This window comes from Lithobates pipiens, unplaced genomic scaffold (genome assembly GCF_037356315.1).
Source record: "Lithobates pipiens isolate NorthernLeopardFrog02 unplaced genomic scaffold, aLitPip1_a1.2 Scaffold_28, whole genome shotgun sequence".
NCBI classification, from domain to species: Eukaryota; Metazoa; Chordata; class Amphibia; order Anura; family Ranidae; genus Lithobates; species Lithobates pipiens.
The window spans coordinates 14,264,828-14,286,004 of record NW_027507789.1 but is presented as its reverse complement, the minus strand read 5'-3'; the positions used below and the strand labels follow the sequence as shown (position 1 = coordinate 14,286,004).

The following is a 21,177-nucleotide window of genomic DNA, read 5'->3' as shown; positions in this document are numbered from 1 at the left end:
TCAGCAGACATTCTATAAGAATCTAAAGTGAAACTCAACTTTAGCCAACAAAAACACTATATTACCAAAAGTATTGGGACACCTGCCTTTACACGCACTTGGACATGAACTTTAATGACATCCCAGTCTTAAGCCTCGTTCACACAATCGGATTTTCCACAGACAAAACCTCAGACTTTTGTCTGAAGGGCGTTGGCCAGGAACTTGTCTTGCATACAAATGGCAAGGAATTGTCGCCCAACAAACACGAACGTAGTGACGTACTACGTGGTTTTTCCGCTCTTTAGCGCCACCCTTTGGGCTCCTTCTGCTAATTTCGTGTTAGTAGAAGTTTGGTGAGTGCTGATTCGCGCTTTTAATTTTGTGATTTTCAGTTTGTTTCTGAATGGCCGTTCGTCAACCAGCCATGTTGCGGAATCGGAGGAGATGACGTGTTATTTATTATTGGCCTTGGAGTTATTACTTTTACCCAAGTCCAGTCCAGGAATAGGAGGAGGAGGATTTCTTGGACTAAAAATTGGTTGTTTTATTAATGGTGACCAATTATGTCATATGCCTTTGCTGCGGGAGCTCCAAGAGAATAATCGAGATGATTTTTGGAATTATCTCTGAATGACGGACCCCTGCTTTCACCAACTTTTGGCATTGTTGACCCCCTATATCAGTGGCTGGTGAAGTTTTAGGATGGGGGGGTGCCAGACCCCGTCCTTCCTTTTTGAACCCTTCCACTTGGTGAAAATGGGCATGGTTTCAGTTAAATAGTGGGCGTGGCTCTAAGGTGGTGTGGTTAGCGTCTGAGATGAACAAGGGATGGAGGGAAAGAGGGAGGGACAGCAGGCGCAGATCCTACACAACAGTAGAGATATGTGTATTCTAGAAAGTTTAACAATCAGCAGATAAAGATACTCCTAACATCCGGTGTTAGCACTTCAATCATCCCGGCACCATGGTTGTTATGGTGTCAGGATGATTGAAGCGCATTATTTCTATTATTACATTGTAATATAAAATGAAATGATTCAACTCACCATAATGCAGAATCAGTGGGAGTCCTGAGTGTGTCACTTGCCACGTCACCTGCCACCAGATGCCAACAGGTGTCCCCAGCGGAGTCCGTCCTTACATCAGGTGCCCCCAGCAGAGTCCGTCCTTACATTAGGTGCCCCGAGCGGAGTCTGTTCTTACATCAGGTGTCCTCAGCAGAGTCCCTCTTTACATCAGGTGCCCCCAGCGGAGTCCCTCCTTACATCAGGTGCCCCCAGTGGAGTCCCTCCTTACATCAGCTGCCCACAGCAGAGTCCCTCCTTGCATCAGGTGCCCCAGCGGAGTCCCTCCTTACATCAGGTGCCCCCAGCGGAGTTCTTCCTTACATCAGGTGCCTACATCAGAGTCCCTCCTTACATCTGTGTCCCCGTCAACAGAGTCCCTCCTTACATCTGTGTCCCCGTCAGCGGAGTCCCTCCTTACATCTGTGTCTTCACAATAAAAAAATTGTGTAGAATAATACTTGGCTGTGTGTTTTACTTCAAATGACAGTTTGGGAGTAGGCAGTTACATTTAAAAAAAATACAATGTAAAATTGACAAGGGACACCAACATAGTTGTATCTTTGATCTTAAAAACTACGGGCTAATGGTGTTGTGGTAACTTTCACCAAAAAACAAAACAAAAAAAACAAGCATAATATTATTCTTGATATCACTAGAAAAAAAAAGCCTTGAAAATTAGTTTGCAATAACTCCATCAGTATCACCAGCAAATCCGCTTCATTATTATCCCATTAAAGAAGAAGAGAATTGTGCTCTGCATTTCCAGATTTCATAATTTTATTCATAATGTTAATTCTCCATTTGAACGCTGGTTTACAAGACCGACCGCTTCCGGCTCGTCCTTGCTTCTGAGCATGCGTGTTTATACTTTGGACTTTTGTCTGACGGACTTGTGTACACACGCTCGGAAAATCCGACAACAGACATTCGTCCACGAAAATTTTTAAAGCCTGCCATCCAACATTTGTCCGTGGAAAAGCCGACAACAATTGTCCAATGGAGCGTACAAAGTTTTGGAATTTCCGCCAACAGTCATTACACATTTCCCGTCGGAATATCCGATCGTGTGTACGAGGCTTTAGACTGGGATGCCATTAAAGTCCATGTGCGTGTAAAGGCTGTCGTCCCAATACTTTTGGTAATATAGTGTATTGGTGCACCTGCATACTTCAGCCTAGGGCTACTTGAATTTGTTTTCCCGAGTTCAGGCTTCCAGGGCTCCCTAAATTCAGGACTCAAGATCTTCTGATCCCTGGGGGGAGCTTAAACCCCAGAACCCAATAGTGACCACCCAACCAGCCTACCAGTGTTTTCCACATACCAAACCAAGGATCTAAAATACCAAACACTTAGGACCACATAAATTGACACTAACATGGGGGGGGGGGGGATTTACTAAAACTAGAACACTCAGAATTTGGTGCAGTTATGCATGGTTGCCAATCGGCTTCCTTAGTTTGACAATAAAACCTGGAAGCTGATTGGTTTCTATGCACAGCTGCTCCAGATTTGCAGTAGGTGGGGGGGAGGTCTGTCAGTGGGGGTCTTTTGGAGGGGTGTCAGTTTGTGGGGTTAGCATTGCTGTGTGGAGGACTGGCTCTGTGTGTGTCCTGCAGCCCCTCCATGTGTGTCCCTCAAGACATTGACTGTTCGGGTTGTCCCAGTCCAGGCCTGACCTTCCTCCCATACTTCAAAGGCCAATAACTTCTTGGGGTGGTCTCCATATTTGACATTCAAACCTTGGCATAGACACAAAAAACTTTCTTTTGCCCCAATATACCTATACGATCATTAAAATAGATAATAAATACCAATTCCAAGCTTGACTATGGCATGGAGATGAACTATCTCACCAAAAGTATTGGGACGCCTGCCTTTACACGCACATGAATTTTTAATGACATCCCGGTCTTAGTCCGCAGGGTTCAATATTGAGTTGGCCCCGCCCCTTTGCAGGGAAAGCAGCTTCAACTCTTCTGGGAAGGCCGTCCACAAGGTTTAGGAGTGTGTCTATGGGAATGTTTGACCATTCTTCCAGAAGCATATTTGTGAGGTCAGGCAATAATGTTGGATGAGAAGGCCTGGCTCGCAGTCTACGCTCTAATATATCCCAAAGGTGTTCTATTCGGTTGAGGTCAGGACTGGTGCAGGCCAGTCAAGTTCTCCCACCCCAAACTCGCTCATCCATGTCTTTATGAACCTTGCTTTGTGTACTGGTGGGCAGTCATGTTGGATCAGGAAGGGGTTGTCCCCCAAACTGTTCCCACAAAGTTGGGAACATCAAATTGTCCAAAATGTCTTGGTATGCTGATGCCTTAAATGTTCCATTCCCTGGAACTAAGGGGTCAAGCCCAACCCCTGAAAAATAACCACACACCCTAACCCCCCCCCCCCCCCTCCACCAAATGATTGGGACCAGTGCACAAAGCAAGGTCCATAAAGACATAGATGAGCGAGTTTGGGGTGGAGGAACTGGACTGGCCTGCACAGAGTCCCGACCTCAACCTGATAGAACACCTTTGTGATGATTGCCTTCTTGTCCAATGTCAGTGCTGGACCTCACAATTTTTTTTCTGGAAGAATGGTCAAACATCCCCATGGACACACTCCTAAACCTTGTGGACGGCCTTCCCAGAAGAGGTGAAGCTGTTATAGCTGCAAAGGGCGGGCCAACTCAATATTGAACCCTACGGACTAAGCCCTTGTACACACGGTCGGAGATTTCCGACGGAATGTGTCCAATCGGAGCGTTTTGTCGGATAATCCGACTGTGTGTGGTCTGCATCGGACTGTTTCCGTCGGAATATCCGTCGGACCAAATTTTCCAACTTGCCGGAAATATTTTCCGACAAAATGCTCCGATCGGACATACTCCGATCATGTGTAGAGAATTCCGATCGGACAAAGTGCCACGCATGCTCAGATCAAATTCCTACATCAAAGCTATTGGCTACTAGCCTGAACGTAGTCCCGTCGTAAAGAAAATAACGTCATCACGTTCTGAACGATCGGATTTTCCGACAACTTCGTCCGACCGTGTGTATGCAACAGTTTCGGACAAAATCCGTCGGATTTTGGTTGTCGGAATCTCCGACCATGTGTACAAGGGCTAAGACTAGGCTTGTGCAATTCGTTTCGTAACGAATCGAAATTCGGCCGAATTTAGCATCTTTATTAAAAAATAACAAATTACAACGAATATGAAAGAAATATAACGAATGAATTCGACATGATTCGAAATAATTTCAACTGTATTTGAAATTATTTCAACTGCATTCGACATTATTTCAACCACATTCGAAAATATTTTGTGACCCGATTTTAGGGCCATGTATCTCGGGGTCACTTGGTGCTAGATACTTCAAATTTGGATATGTTGTAGTGCTAGTATTATTGTGTTTGCATACCAAATTTGGGGTTTCTAGCTATAAGTGACCCCGAGATATGTGGCCCCAAAATCGGGTCGCAAAATGTTATTAGTTATTAGAGCAGAAAATTACATTTTGCGACCCGATTTTGGGGCCACATATCTCGGGGTCACTTATAGCTAGAAACCCCAAATTTGGTATGCAAACACAATAATACTAGCACTACAACATATCCAAATTTGGAGTTTCTAGCACCAAGTGACCCCGAGATACATGGCCCTAAAGTCGGGTCACAAAATATTTTCGAATGTGGTTGAAATAATGTCGAATCATGTTGAAATAATTTCGAATCTGGTAGAAATATTTTCGAATTTGGTTGAAATATCTTTGAATGTGGCCGATATTTCGAATTCGGTAGAAAACGAAACGAAATCCGAAAAGGAATTTAAGGAAGTTAACGAATATAACTAAATGAAATTAATGAATTAACGAATTAAAACGAAACGAAACGAAACGAATTTTTTTCCTTTTGCACATGTCTAGCTAAGACTGGGAGGCCATTAATGTTCATGTGCGTGTAAAGGCAGGCGTCCCAATACTTTTGGTAATATAGTGTAAGATTAGAGCATTTGAACAAAGATGAAAACCATTATGAGAAGTCTTGCCCACATAACACTTGTGACAGAAGAGATTGTACATCTAAAGTCATACAAGTAATTAAAATAATATACCTTTGAGCAATTTTTTTTTTTTTCAGCTAAAGATAATGTAGAGGATGTAGAGGACACAGAGGCAGAATCTGAAGGACTTTTTAGGGTCAAAAAAATTGATGTTTTGCTTCAAGTTCTTCAAACTATTATTATCGACTGGACAACCAGCATGTTGTACGTTGACTCCATGGGAAGCCGCAGGATTAGATGTGGTTTCTGCAGAGGCAGCAAAATGTTTTCACCTTAAGCAGCTTACAGGTGACACAAATCTCTATCCAGGATCACCTGCACCTTTGTATTGGGCTCCGCTGGTCCCGTGTACCCGTCTGGGCTGTCGTCAATGATAGCAGGACCGTGCAACCCATGGGGGGGGGGGTCCTAAGACCAGTTTCCAGTGGTCCCAGAATTATCAGATGTTCCTTAAAGTTTAACATGGAGGTGAAGCCGTGGTGGGAACCAGAAGGTCATGTGTCCAAACTTCAACAACGTTCGGGCTTGGCAAAATTCCTACCTGAAAATAAGGGATCGGGTTGAGGTATGGTGGTGGGCCACTCGCTACCAGCTCACCCGTTCTTAAGAATCTTCAATACCAAGAAATAGCAGGTACATCTTCATACGCTATGATTCCAATAACAATGCCTCAGCTTTCAGTCTGGCATGTATGCAAATATCGACTTTTCTCCAAGTCTGTACTTATGCACACCCTCCTTTCCTCCAAATTCGGCCATACAATGCAAGGCCCTTGCTGACCTGACCCATCTGGAAATGCAGGGCTCCTAGGTAGAGATGGTACCCCATTTACATAAAACAGGGGTCTCCAAACCTTCGAAACAAAGGGCCAGTTTACTGTTTATCAGACTTTAGAGGGGGAATAATGTCCCATCATTGGTGTCAGTGGGAGGAATAGTGCCCCATCATTGGTGTCAGTGGGAGGAATAGTGCCCCATCATTGGTGTCAGTGGGAGGAATAGTGCCCCATCATTGGTGTCAGTGGGAGGAATAGTGCCCCATCATTGGTATCAGTGGGAGGACTAGTGCCCCTTTCTTGGTGTCAGTGAGAGGAATAGTGTCCCATCATTAGTGTCAGTGGGACGGATAGGACCCCATCATTGGTGTCAGTGGGAGGAATAGTGCCCCATCATTGGTGTCAGTGGGAGGAATAGTGCCCCATCATTGGTGTCAGTGGGAGGGATAGGACCCCATCATTGGTGTCAGTGGGAGGAATAGTGCCCCATCATTGGTGTCAGTGGGAGGAATAGTGCCCCATCATTGGTGTCAGTGGGAGGAATAGTGCCCCATCATTGGTGTCAGTGGGAGGAATAGTGCCCCATCATTGGTGTCAGTGGGAGGAATAGTGCCCCATCATTGGTATCAGTGAGAGGAATAGTGTCCCATCATTAGTGTCAGTGGGAGGGATAGGACCCCATCATTGGTGTCAGTGGGAGGAATAGTGCCCCATCATTGGTGTCAGTGGGAGGAATAGTGCCCCATCATTGGGGTCAGTGGAAGGAATAGTGCCCCATCATTGGGGTCAGTGGAAGAAATAGTGCCCCATCATTGGTATTAGTGGGAGGACTAGTGCCCCTTTCCTGGTGTCAGTGAGAGGAATAGTGTCCGATCATTTGTGTCAGTGGGAGGAATAGTGCCCCATCATTGGTGTCAGTGGGAGGAGTAGTGCCCCATCATTGGTGTCAGTGGGAGGAATAGTACCTTGTATCAGTGGGAATAACAGTGCCCCAAGGCCGGATAAAGGCAAACAAAGGGCCACATCTGTCCCCTGGGCCACAGTGTGGAGACCACTGACTTAAACCATAAAGGGACCCTCTGGAGCCTGCTTTTCTGAAGGAAAATAAAAACTTAAATAAAAAAAGCAAAAGCTTTCCAGAGCCTTTTGTTTAATTCATTGGCCAATGGAAATTGAGGGAAATGGTGGAACAGATCAGAGGCAGCAATAAATATCTAGCCCAGTGATTGCCAACTTAGGGGGCCTCAACTGTGTCCCCTGACAGCTCCAAAGGGCCACACCTTGACCCCTTTCCCATGGGTGCCTGTGAAGCGGAATCCACTTGCTCAGTGGAGATCTCTCTGCTGACCCCCACGGATGTTTTTGGTGGATCGGATGCCGGCGCGTGTCAGCGGACATCCGCCGATCCATAGAAGAGACTGGAGGGTCCGATCAGGTCTGTCTGAGAAACTGACTAGCACAAATTCCCCTCCCAAACCCCTGCAATCCCCCCCCCCCCCACCACCATATTACCTTTTCTAGCCCAAAACCTCCCTAAATTTCCCCTCCTAGAACAATACTTACCTCCTGCCGCACACCCCAAATTCCCCCTCCCAACACAAATCCCCCCCCCAATCTCCTTGTGCCCTCGAACCTCATATGATACCACAGTGCCCAGGGCAGCCGCCCCTCCTTCCCACCCCCTTGTCCTGGCCCTGGGGGGAGGGGGGGGGTGACTGGATATTGAAGAAACAATATATAAACTGCTGGATCATTCTCGTTATGTCCTCTATACACGCCTTCTACTACTGACTGCTGGGATATGCCAAGGGCCACAGAGCAAATACCAGAGGGCCACATGGGTAGGGCAGCAGGGGTCTAGCCCTTGCACATTTTATCCAAAGCTAAAAAAAAAAAAAATAAGTTGATACAATTTAATTTTCTTCAAATTGAATAAGCATTTGATCGTGGATTTCTGACCACTTATACACAATACATGATAGGTGGAATTCTGATTATCCAGCCATTGCAGATAACAGGGAAAACTCTTTATCTGAAGACCAGAAACCAATAAGGTTCATGGTAGACTTTGGAAAGAACGGCACCACATCCCTAATCGTAGGATACATTTTTTGCAAATTGGGATGAGATTTTTTTTTTTAGGCCCCCCCAAGCCAACAAATAGATAAAATCCTTTCATTTTATTGATACAAAACAGTTAAAACAAGAGATGAAAGGATCTGGTTAAAATCAGACCACTACTTAACTAGTCATATGACAACATTCATGACATTTACAACCGTTGTTTGTATAGAGCATGAGGTTTCCGATGCGTTTCAACTCAAAAGAGTCTTCATCAGGGGGAAAAAACATGATGGATTCGAAATGTATGATAATTATAGAAATGGTGAAAACAAAGAGAGCTCTATAAAACCAGAGATGAAAGGATCTGGTTAAAATCAGACCACTACTTAACTAGTCATATGACAACATTCATGACATTTACAACCGTTGTTTGTATAGAGCATGAGGTTCCAATGCGTTTCAACTCAAAAGAGTCTTCATCAGGGGGAAAGCAACATGATGGATTCGAAATGTATGATAATTATAGAAATTGTGACAACAAAGAGAGCTCTATTTTCACCATTTCTACGATTATCGTACATATCATGAAATATTTTGTGCAATTTGTGTGTATTTTTTGATCCCATGTTTCAGTGGCGGCTGGTGCTCAACATTTGGGGGGGTGGGGGGGTCAGCAAACCAATGCCAAGCGTTGTTGCGATCCCCACCCCGTGGGAGACGGACGGGAATGCGGTGGCGATCAGAGGCCTCCTCTGATCAAGCAAACATGGATCCAGGCTGCAGCTCCTCGCTCCGGGGCCATTGCTTCTCCTCTAGGTCGAACAGGAAGTGGGTCCTGACTGAGACTTGACTGGCCGAAAGTCCTAAGACTCCCTGGCCAATCTGGTCTCAGGAACTGCTTCCTGATTGGCCAGGAGGAGAATCAGGAAGACAATAGCGAATATTAATTCAGAGAAGGGCTGGGATGTGCAGAAGTAACCGTAATAACCGTTTTTTAAAGGGATATTGAGAAGAGCAATGAAGGTGTGTACACAATTCTGAAACCAGTGGTAATTTTGATATCAGATTTCAATTTAGTTTTAGTTATAGTCTTTTGACTAAAATGTCATTTTAGTTCTAGTCATATTTTAGTCATCCGAGTTGTTTTAGTCGTATTTTAGTCGACTAAAATCCCCAGTACCTTTTAGTCGACTAAAAATCGAATGGGTTTAGTTACATTTTAAATGTATTATTTTTTTATAACTGCCAAACATTATATTCTCCTGGAGTAAAAATCTAATAAGTGCTCCAGGGATCACGGGGACCTGATTCATTTAATCTGGCAATGTCCCAAATTATACATTTATTGAGTGGGAGTACCGAATACGATAAATGTTGTATTCCACACTTCTATCCCGCTTGACCCTAAACCATGCCTTTTGGGCATCCTAGATGATTCCCAACTAGATGTCCCTATTAGAGAAGCAGTAGATAGAGCCCTTTTTGCAAGCCCGGAGAGTGGTGCTTTGGTATTGGAAGTCTACTGATTCTCCTCCTCATAAAGAGTGGATACAATGTATGGGTGAAACCCTTAGACTGGAGAAGTATATCTATCAACATAGGGGGCACCCTCACAAATTTGAAAATCTTTGGGGTCCGTGGTTGGATACCCCAGGCCTAAGCCCATTAGAACTGGCGATAGATAGGCTACTCGTAGGTTGAGTTAAACTCCTCTAAAGAGTGATTTTTATCATACTTTGGTTAGAAGATGTAGTGATTAGAGGAGCGCGGCCCTATTGTTTATATGTGACCATACTGTATTACAGTGGCGGCTGGTAGTTTTTTTTTGGGGGGGGGGGGCGGGCAACCCCCTGCCCACCTGCTCACTGTCTGACGGTCAGTCTGCCACTTACCCCATCTAGCAGTGGCGGGTTGTGGGCAGCGGCTCCTGTGTCCTCTTATCCCTCACGACGACAGGCTGCGGGCAGCGGCTCCTGTGCCCTCTCCTCCATCACAGGGGCAGCGACTCCTGTGTTCTCTCCTCCATCGCACGGCAGGCTACAGCTCCTGTGTCCTCTTCTCCATCGCAGTGACAGGCTGCGGGCAGTGGTTTGTGTCCTCTCTTCCATCACAGCGGCAGGCTGCGGCTCCTGTGTTCTTTCCTCCATCATGGTGGGGGGCTGCTGGCAGGGACTGGTGTCCTCTCCTCCATCACGGTGGTGGGCTGCGGGCAGCAGCTCCTATGTTCTCTCCTCCATCACGGTGGTGGGCTGTGGGCAGCGGCTTTTGTGTTCTCTCTTCCATCATGGCAACAGGTTAAGGGCAGCAGATCCTGTGTGCTCTCCTCCATCAGGGTGGCGGGCAGCGGCTCCTGTGTCCTCTCCTCCATCACGGCGGCGGGCAGCGGCTCCTGTCTCTTCTCCTCCATCACGGCGGCGGGCAGCGGCTCCTGTGTCCTCTCCTCCATCATGGCGGTGGGCAGCGGCTCCTGTGTCCTCTCCTCCATCACGGTGATGGGCTGCGGACAGCGGCTCCTGTGTCCTCTCCTCCATCACGGCGGCGGGCAGCGGCTCCTGTGTCCTCTCCTCCATCACGGCGGCGGGCAGCGGCTCCTGTGTCCTCTCCTCCATCACGGCGGCGGGCAGCGGCTCCTGTGTTCTCTCCTCCATCACGGTGATGGGCTGCAGACAGCGGCTCCTGTGTCCTCTCCTCCATCACGGCGGCGGGCAGCGGCTCCTGTGTCCTCTCCTCCATCACGGCAGCAGGCAGCGGCTCCTGTGTCCTCTCCTCCATCACGGCGGCGGGCAGCGGCTCCTGTGTCCTCTCCTCCATCACGGCGGCGGGCAGCGGCTCCTGTGTCCTCTCCTCCATCACGGCGGCGGGCAGCGGCTCCTGTGTTCTCTCCTCCATCACGGTGATGGGCTGCAGACAGCGGCTCCTGTGTCCTCTCCTCCATCACGGCGGCGGGCAGCGGCTCCTGTGTCCTCTCCTCCATCACGGCAGCAGGCAGCGGCTCCTGTGTCCTCTCCTCCATCACGGCAGCAGGCAGCGGCTCCTGTGTCCTCTCCTCCATCACGGCGGCGGGCAGCGGCTCCTGTGTCCTCTCCTCCATCACGGTGGCGGGCAGCGGCTCCTGTGTTCTCTCCTCCATCACGGTCATGGGCTGCGGGCAGCAACTGCTGTGTCCTCTCCTCCATCATGGCAGCGGGCAGCAGCTCCTGTGTCCTCTCCTCCATCACGGTGATGGGCTGCGGGCAGCGGCTCCTGTGTCCTCTCCTCCATCACGGCGGCGGGCAGCGGCTCCTGTGTTCTCTCCTCCATCACGGTGATGGGCTGCGGACAGTGGCTCCTGTGTCCTCTCCTCCATCACGGCGGCGGGCAGTGGCTCCTGTGTTCTCTCCTCCATCACGGCGGCGGGCAGCGGCTCCTGTGACCTCTCCTCCATCACGGCGGCAGGCAGCGGCTCCTGTGTCCTCTCCTCCATCACGACGGCGGGCAGCGGCTCCTGTGTTCTCTTCTCCATCACGGTGATGGGCTGCGGACAGCGGCTCCTGTTTCCTCTCCTCCTTTACGGCAGCGGGCAGCGGCTAGTGTGCTCTTCTTCACAACAGCGGCGGGCTGCGGCTCCTGTGTCCTCTCCTCCATCATGACAGCAGGCTGCGGGCAGTGGCTCCTGTGTCCTCTCCTCCATCACGGCAGCTTTATCCACGCATCTCCTCTCTCCTCCTCCTAGGTGCTAGGCGTCCAATAGGATCGCCTGTCCTTTCACCTAATCAGGTGACGGGTCTCACGACCTGCTTCCTGATTGGCTGGGAGGAGGATTAATGTGAGAATAGCAAATATTCATTCGCTATTGTCACACAACCGGGTGCTCTGCGCCTAGAGCCCATCCTTTTTTGAAGTCTATTAGAGCCTCTGGTTCTAATCATGTGTTTCAAATATAACACAACCCCCCAGGGGGCAGGACACATAGATAGGGGGTGCACAGGCACCAACCCCCCCCCCCATGGACTGGCCGCCCCTGCTGTATTGTATTGTAATTTTGTGACTGAGGCAAGCTGGGTTCACACCATTGTGCTGGTTAAATGTTATATGAGCAGTTTTCTGATTATGCCTAAGGAACCTAAGTGACTGTCTTGGAATTGTTGTAGACTCTGATATCTGTGCCTTTTTATTTTTTTTGTTCAATAAAACATTTCTTGATTTAAAAAATAAAATAAAATCAAACAACATGTTATTATTTATGGCATTAAGGTTTGAACATGCACTACAGACACAGATTTAGCCGTTGTGACATAAATTCAATTTAGTTTTGTCACGGCAACAGACCCAAGACTGGCACGTGTACCCACAAGGTATATATAAGTCTATTGGCTAATATAAAAACACTATCACTGAGTATTGATAGTAATTAGGTAGGGATCAATCCATATGGAATACTACTGTATCATTTAGTATAGCTCGACGCGTTTCGTGGATTGTTCCACTCATCAGGAGCAGATGTACCAGAGATTCCTGTAGAAGTATATAAAATATGTCACTATTTAAAATAAAATGATATATAATGTAATATTATATGCCAATAGAGGGCTCACTGAGCAAACTCACCAACCCAGATAGCGCGTGCAGCGCATGGTGACCGGCGCAGGATGAGCCACGGAGATGGTATGTGTTTTTTTTTTTTTTTTTTCTTTCCTCTGGTTGGAGACTTGTCTCTTTCTTCTATGGTTCACTCTTTGATCTAGTTTGCTTGTTTCTTTTTCACTGGTGGGTTTTTTTCATGCTGTCATAATCAAACACACCCATTTGTCCCATTCTATAATTCCTCACTTATTATTTATTAACGTAATCACACACATCATTAATATTTTCTCTTTTCCTTTTCCTACACCATGATAATCACCCCTTTATAATTATACATTGCTCACAACACAATATAATTCAAATATCACACACTTCTTTTTGCTAACACACATACTCCACACAAATATATTTTTTATTCATTTATTTATTTATTCTTGCCTTAGACATACTTCTTTCACTCATCACACCATTATTATGTTCGGTCACATTGAAATTGGCTGTTCACTTTGTATATATCTGTTTGTCAGATGCTGCACCTTCATATTATGCCGCCCCAGCTCCCGTGGTGGGGCCTATCTCCGTGGCTCATCCTGCGCCGGTCACCATGCGCTGCACGCGCTATCTGGGTTGGTGAGTTTGCTCAGTGAGCCCTCTATTGGCATATAATATTACATTATATATCATTTTATTTTAAATAGTGACATATTTTATATACTTCTACAGGAATCTCTGGTACATCTGCTCCTGATGAGTGGAACAATCCACGAAACGCGTCGAGCTATACTAAATGATACAGTAGTATTCCATATGGATTGATCCCTACCTAATTACTATCAATACTCAGTGATAGTGTTTTTATATTAGCCAATAGACTTATATATACCTTGTGGGTACACGTGCCAGTCTTGGGTCTGTTGCCGTGGCAATTCAGTGCCATAGCATTTATATCTTTTTTCTTATTTTTTTATTTTTTATTTTTTATTCTCATTATTATTTCCATTCATTTCATTTTTTTCTTATTAAATCGGTCTCTCCTTTTTATATATTTATTTATTTGACATTGATCATGCGCCATTTTGACTGTATTATTCTACTTATGTCTATGCTTTATGTGCATTATGTATATATATATGAAATAAATTTATACTCGTTATGATTGTAGATGAATGTCATCAATTAAATATCTAAACATTATTTATTTATTGTTCATTTCTCCTATACAATTGCTTCATTTAAAGTCCCAACCCCCCTTCAATTTTTTATCGATTATCGGGATGGAAGCATTATGTATTGCTTCATTTAAAGTCCCAAAATTCCCCCTCTCTTTGCCTACTCAATTTAGTTTTAGTCATAATCTTTTTGATTAAAACGCCATTTTAGTTTTAGTCGTATTTCAATCATCTAAATGGTTTTAGTTTTAGTCATATTTTTAGTCGACGAAATGAACACTGGCTGTAACCTGTAACCAATAAAGTATACAGGGCTATAACCTACAGCACACAGACTTTACCTTTCATTGGTTTAAAGCAGAGATAACAGTAAATAATGGAATGGATTTTTAGGGGTGCAAACCTGCAACAAAACGCCCTAAGGCTAATTTCACACTGAAGCGCTGCGGGCGATGGAGGTAAAGTGCCGCTATATTGAGCGGCGCTTTACCGTCGTTTAGCTTGTGCTTTTCAGCCGCTAGCGGGGCGGTTTTAACCCCCCCCCCCCAGCGCCCAAAAAAGGGTTAAGGGTTTGCAGCGCTGCCCCATTCTTTTCAATGGGAAGGGGCGCTTTAGGAGCTCCTGCAGTGCTCCAAAGATGCGGCCTGCAGGACTTTTTTTGACCGTCCTGCAAGCGCACCGCTCCAGTTAGAAAGCCCTCGGGGCTTTTCACACTGGAGACACGGCAGCGGCTGTTTCCGGCTCGGGTGCTCCCATAGAAAGCTGCTGGCTTGTGGGGGCACTCGATAGGAGGGAGGGGCCAGGAACACCGTAGAGGGACCCGAGAAGAGGAGGATCCGGGTTGTGGCAAAACGCTGGACGCAATGCCATTACTTGCTAATAGCTCCCCGGTCGTGGTGCGATTGGCGGGGAGGGGGGGTGATATATCCCACTGCAATCGCAGCAGAATCGCAACGTGCTACACTGTCGCCCACAAGTAGCTCCTGTTTTCCTTTTTTGAGCGACAAGCTTTGCGCATTGCAATTTTGCCGTAATTGTAGCACGATTTATCGCCTGCCAATTGCGGTAAAATTAAAGGGGTTGTAAAGGGTTGTGTTTTTTCACCTTAATGCATCCTATACATTAAGGTGAAAAAACACTTGTCAGTGACTGTCCCCCTCCCGTTTTACTTAGCTGACCCCTCTAACTTGTCCCATGGGGACGCGCTGCCTCTCTGCCCGGGATTCTCGGCTGTTGATTGGATAGATTGATAGCAGCGCAGCCATTGGCTCCCGCTGCTGTCAATCAAATCCAGTGACACGGCAGCCGTGGGGTGGGGCCGAGTCCTGCATTCGGAGTCCATACTCGGGAGTGCGCCCGCAAGGTAACCCCCCCGGGAGAGCACTTCCCCTAGGGGGTTATCTAATGCGGGGAGGAGCTGAGAGAGCCACCGGGGGACCCCAGAAGACAAGGATTGGGGGCCACTCTGTGCAAAACGAGCTGCACAGTGGAGGTAAATATAATATGTTTGTTATTTAAAAAAAATAAAAAAAATTACCTTTCGTGTCACTTTAAGTTGCGATTGGGGTGCCATTAAAGTGATTGTAAAGTCTTGTTTTTTAAAAAAAAGATGTTCTACTTACCTCCTCTGTGCAGTTGGTTTTCCACAGAGCAAACCGGATCCTCCTCTTCTCGGATCCCTCTCCAGTGTTCCTGGCCCCTCCCTCCTATTGAGTGCCCCCACAGCCAGCAGCTTTCTATGGGGGCACCTGAGCCGAGTCAGAGCTCCGCTTATCCAATTAGACACGGAGCCCCGACCCAGCCCTCTCTCCCCTTGATTGACTGACTGACTTTGATTGACAGCCGCAGGAGCCAATGGCGTTTGCTGCTGTGTCTCAGCCAATCAGGAGGAGAGTCCAGGACGGCTTAGACATACGTGGACATCTCTGGAGAAATATGGGGCTCAGGTAAGTAATTGGGGGGCGGGGGGGTGCTGAGGAGGCTGTTACACACAAAAGTTTTTTTGATCTTAATGCATAAAATGTATTAAGATAAAAAACATTCTGCTTTTCCAACGCCTTTAAAAAGTAATTGCATCGCAAACGCGTCCCACGTTTTGCCACGGTGGAATTGCGCCGATTCCACGCGCGATTGCAATTGCCTAGGTGTGAATGGAGCCTTAGGAGCTTTTAGTGGCCTAGGTGTTTTCCAGCTTTGTAAAAAAAAAAAAAAAAATAAAAAACCCCAGGGCCAATGCGTTAAGAAGACCAGCGTTACAGCTGTAAAAACGCCTGACGCGGCTAAACGCGTGTGTCAGCTGTGTAAGCTGTGTCAAGAGTTTTCAAGGTGTAGTCACGTTTATTAACAACATTGCTCAACCGCTGAAACGCTAAAATAAAAAGAAACATTGTTTCTTTTTGTATCTTTCTGTTTTTTCACCTGCAGATCAAAGGGATGAACAAAAGTCCCTCTGTTTAACACCTTTAATTTACTCTAATCAGCCTTAATTATCTCCCTATTCTCCTCCATTTAATTATTATTTTCCTGCTTTATTTTTTTTTTTTTTTCACGTCTACTTTATAAACGAAACGGTAAACAATGAAAACTTTTTTTTTTTTGTTCGCTTTGTTAGTGAATATTTTTACACATATATATTAACATATATTTACACATTTCACATTGAAAAAGTGCTAAATTAAAAAAAAAAATAGATTTAATTTACTTTTTTAATTTTAATAACTTTCCAATGCTTTGTACCATTGCTGACAGCTGAAGTGAAAACAAAACAGTTGCGGTAGGCATCGGTAAATGGTATTGGCGAGTACTAAAAAAAAAAGTATCGGTACTCCTGGTAAAAAAATAAAAAATAAATAAAAAAAAAATCGGTGCATCCCTAATGGAAACCATGGGATTGATTTACTAAAACCGGGGTTGATCAAAATCTGGTGCAGCTCTGTATAGAAACCAATCAGCTTTCAGGATTTATCATCAAAGCTTCCTTCAACAAGCTGAAGTTAGAAGCTGATTGGCTACCATGCACAGCTGCACCAGATTTTGCACTCTCTGGTTTTAGTAAACCCCCATGACTTTTTTGGGGGTGGGGTAAGGCTTGTAACCCAACAGGACCATATAGCCATACAAAGTTATGGCAAGAAGAGAATTATGCCCCATACGGAGCCCCGACGAAAAAATGTGCGATTGGATCATGTTGTCGGAAAAAATCCGATCGTGTGCGGGCTCCATCTGACTTTTTCCGTCTGATTTTCCGACGCACAAAGTTTGAGAGGAGGATCTAAAAATTTTCCGACAACAAAATCTGATCGCATAAATTCCGATCGAGTGTAGACAATTTCCGACGGAAAAGGTGCCACACATGCTCAGAATAAACTAAGAGAGGAAAACTATTGGCTACTGGCCCGTTTATAGTCCCGACTTACGCGTTTGACATCACCTCATTCAGAACGATTGGAAATTCCGACAACTTTGTGCGACCGTGTGTATGCAAGACAAGTTTGGGACAAAATTTCTCTGGAAAAAATCAGACGGATTTTGTGGTCGAAATGTTCCGACCGTGTGTACAGGGCATAAGCCCCCAGCTGAGACCCCTTTCACACCAGGGCGTTTTGCAGGCGCTATAGCGTTAGAAATAGCGCCTGCAATCCGCCCTAAAGAAGCTGCACCATTGTCTGTAGTGTGAAAGCCCCGAGGGCTCTCAAACTACAGCGGTGCGCTGGCAGGACGTCAGGAAAAAGTCCTGCCAGCAGCTTCTTTGGAGCGGTGAAGGAGCGGTGTGTTTACTGCTCCTCCACCGCTGCTCCCTATTGAAAATCAATGGGGCAGCGCTGTAATACCGCCGGCAAAATGCCGCTATTGCGACGTATTGCTGGCGGTTTTAACCCTTTCTCGGCCACTAGCGGGGGGTAAAAGCGCAAAAAGCGAAATGAAAATAATAAAATAAAAATAGCAGCGTTTTGCCGCCCACGCTATGGGCGGTGTGGTGTGAAAGGGCTCTTAGTCAGTTGGGTTGATTTACTGAAGGCAAATAGACCTGTGCACTTTGCAAGTGCAGTTGCGTTCATTTATTCTCAGAGCTTAGCGAATAAGGTGAAGCTTCACTTTGTAAAGAATATCCAATCAGTTGCAAGTAAAAAAAAACTGCACTTTTGCTTGCATATGATTGGTCGATGGAAATCAGCAGAGCTTCACCACATTCAATAAGCCCATTTACGCAGCTACTCTTGCAAAGTGCTCAGTTTATTTGCCTTCAGTAAATCCACCCCCCCCCCCCCCCCACATTGTGTAGCACAAAGAATTCATAGATCGGAATACATTTACACTTCTCATTCCATCATCTATTAATAAAAGGATTCACCGTCATCTAATAAAAGGATTATTCCTCAGTCCAGGACAATGGGCTGAGCCATGCCACCCATCCTGTTGCCACCTAGCTAAATCTGACTGGTGCCCGAATTCTAAATGTATCCTTCCTGTTCTGATCTATCTTTAGATTATATCCTTTTGTGTCGTTAAAGAGGACCTTTTAACGTTTAATCACATTGACAAATCGTTGACCATTGAATTATTTCAGCTTTGGCTTTTAATAAGTACTCAAGCAAGTTTGTGAAGGTTCTCGTATATCCAAGCCTTCAGGTCCTCTGAAGACAAAGAAACCCTGGCCCTGGTTCCCCAGGACACAATACTGCTGACAGGGACTTGGGTACTCATGGTCTCCCCTGCCGAAATCAGGTTGAATCCTTTCTTCTGTCTATCCAAGTACTAGGTGGGGCTCCCTCAAGGGGAGACCCCATGGGAAGAGGAGAACCTGAAGGTTCCTGTTTATCCAAGTCATTTTCATTTTTTTGTTAAAGTTCTGTGGTGCGTATGTGCTAAATCAACACCGTGTTCAATAGGTGAAGAACACAAAAAAAGGGTCTTCTTCCCGAAGAGAAAGGTTCCTGGACCTGATGCCTAAAGGGGACTGGGGTATAGGTGAAGAACACAAAAAAAGGGTGTACACATGGTCTTCTTCCGAAGAGAAAGGACCCTGGACCTGATGGCCCGCGGTGCAAGACTTCTAAAGGGGACTGGGGTACTCATGGTTCACTCAGCCAAAACCAGGATGACCACTATCTTCAGGAGACCCGCCGAAGCAAGTTCTGCTCAAGGTTGGGCTCCCCCAAATGGAGAAGACCCCCATGGGCACGGGAGAACCTGAAGGTTACCATTTACCCAAGTCATGGCATAGATACAAGTAGTAGTTGGGCACACTTAACCAGGGCTGGACTGGGACAGAAATTTGGCCCTGGACTTCATCCAGACCGGCCCACTTACATTTTGAGTGTCCCATCAGCACTCCCTTACATCAGAGTGTCCCATCACCAGTCCCCTTACATCAGAGTGTCCCATCAGCACCCCCTTACATCAGAGTGTCCCATCACCAGTCCCCTTACAACAGAGTGTCCCATCAGCACCCCCTTACATCAGAGTGTCCCATCACCAGTCCCCTTACATCAGAGTGTCCCATCAGCACTCCCTTACATCAGAGTGTCCCATCAGCACTCCCTTACATCAGAGTGTCCCATCACCAGTCCCCTTACAACAGAGTGTCCCATCAGCACCCCCTTACATCAGAGTGGCCCATCACCAGCCCCCTTACATCAGAGTGGCCCATCACCAGCCCCCTTACAACAGAGTGTCCCATCACCAGCCCCCTTACATCAGAGTGTCCCATCACCAGCCCCCTTACATCAGAGTGTCCCATCACCAGCCCCCTTACATCAGAGTGTCCCATCACCAGCCCCCTTACATCAGAGTGTCCCATCACCAGCCCCCTTACATCAGAGTGTCCAATCACCAGCCCCCTTACATCAGAGTGTCCCATCACCAGCCCCCTTACATCAGAGTGTCCCATCACCAGCCCCCTTACATCAGAGTGGCCCACTGAGCCATCAGCCCACCGGGAAACTCCCGGTAGTCCCAATGGCCAGTACATGCCTGCAAACTTGACTTGTCTTCAACTTTACAGATAACGTCCAGCTGAATGTGACTAGCTACTTCTAGCTATCAAATCGAGGTGTTCAGCACTTAGCTGGTCATAGCCTTGGCAATTTTTCAGTCAAACATTAAAAACCAGGTTCTATTTACCGGGAATCATAAATACAATCTAAAGTAATCACCAGGAACTAAGCAATGTATCACCGTGCCCGCCAAATAAGAGTGTAGTCACCAAAGTCACCTTGGGTTGCCTTTACACATTGCATCGTTCTTCAAAGTCATAAAAGTGATGAAGACATAAAAAAAATGGTGGGAATGAGATTGTCCCTATCAAACCCGACAGAAAAATCTGATTGCTTTTGGTGTGCTTTTTTCCCCCATTTGTTGGTTTGACCTTAATGGACTGTATTAAAGTTGCCAACGTATTGTCCAATTTCAGCAATAGGCTGAATTCTGTGGTCGATAGCTTAATCTCTGACCATCGTATTTGCGGCTCCTGGAGGTTGAAATCGAGTGAAAATTGCCTGGTGTATGGCCAACTTTTTTTGCCATTTGAAGATTGTACGCCCCGCGGCCCCACGGTGAAATGGACCCTTGTGAGGCACCAAAATGTTGGTCTCCTAAGCCTTACTTGACGTTATCTCCACCATAAAGACGTGATACGCCTCTATTTGAAGTGGTGGTGACTTTGCATTTGTTCCTAGCATGGCACCATCATTCGATTTGGGGCGGCACAGTGGTGTAGTGGGTAGCACTCTCACCCTAGCAGTAAGAAGGGTTGCTGGTTTGAATCCCAACCATGTCACTACCTGCCTGGAGTTTGCATGTTCTCCCTGTGCCTGCGTGGGTTTCCTCCCACAATCCAAAGACATGCAGGTAGGTTAATTGGCTTCTGTCCAAAATTGGCCCTAGTATATGAATGGGGACCTTGGATTGTGGGCGCCTTGAGGGTAGGGACTGATGTGAGTGTGCAATGTACAGAGATAAGGACCATTGTAGACACTCACTCAGGTTGAACTGGATGGACTGGTGTCTTTATTCAACCTTACGAACTACTATAAGTATGATCTCCCATTATTACCAAAGTCAACCCCATTATCCTGAAAAATCTGACCACCCAGCAGTAAAAAACGGGCAGCTTTAGGTCGGGAAGTTGGGTACTCTGCTTTACTTACCCTGCACGAATGGCTCTCACATATCCATCCGCAGGAAGAGTTTGTGGTCAGCGGACACCCCCTTCATGAGTTCTCCTCTGGCAATTGACTGATCCGCCCCACCTCTGAGGCTCGGGATTTATGAGGCTCAGCAGTAATAGGATTACCCCTTCTCTATCTCAAACGGTAATCTGATAGCCCATCTGGGGACATGCATAGCGCATCTCTGGAAACGCAGTATCCTTTTGCCGCGGTTCATAAAATACCCCCATTCTGCGGCCTTTCCATGAGAAGGTTTACAACCCATGGATGGATTTTTTTTCTTTAGAAATTGCAGAAAGAAAGCTGAGGTTGTGTGCACGGTGCTGGATTCAAATCATAT

General features: G+C 46.4%; 1 protein-coding gene across 1 annotated transcript in view; it reads right to left on the bottom strand.

Moving 5' to 3' along the window:
* Positions 1–20,925, bottom strand: part of PDE6G (phosphodiesterase 6G) — a 39,723-nt gene extending 18,798 nt beyond the window's left edge. The window contains exon 1 of the mRNA XM_077458704.1: positions 20,817–20,925. The gene's annotated coding sequence lies outside the window, so the exon portion shown is untranslated. The remainder of the gene's footprint in view (positions 1–20,816) is intronic.
* Between the last annotated feature and the right edge of the window lie 252 nt (positions 20,926–21,177).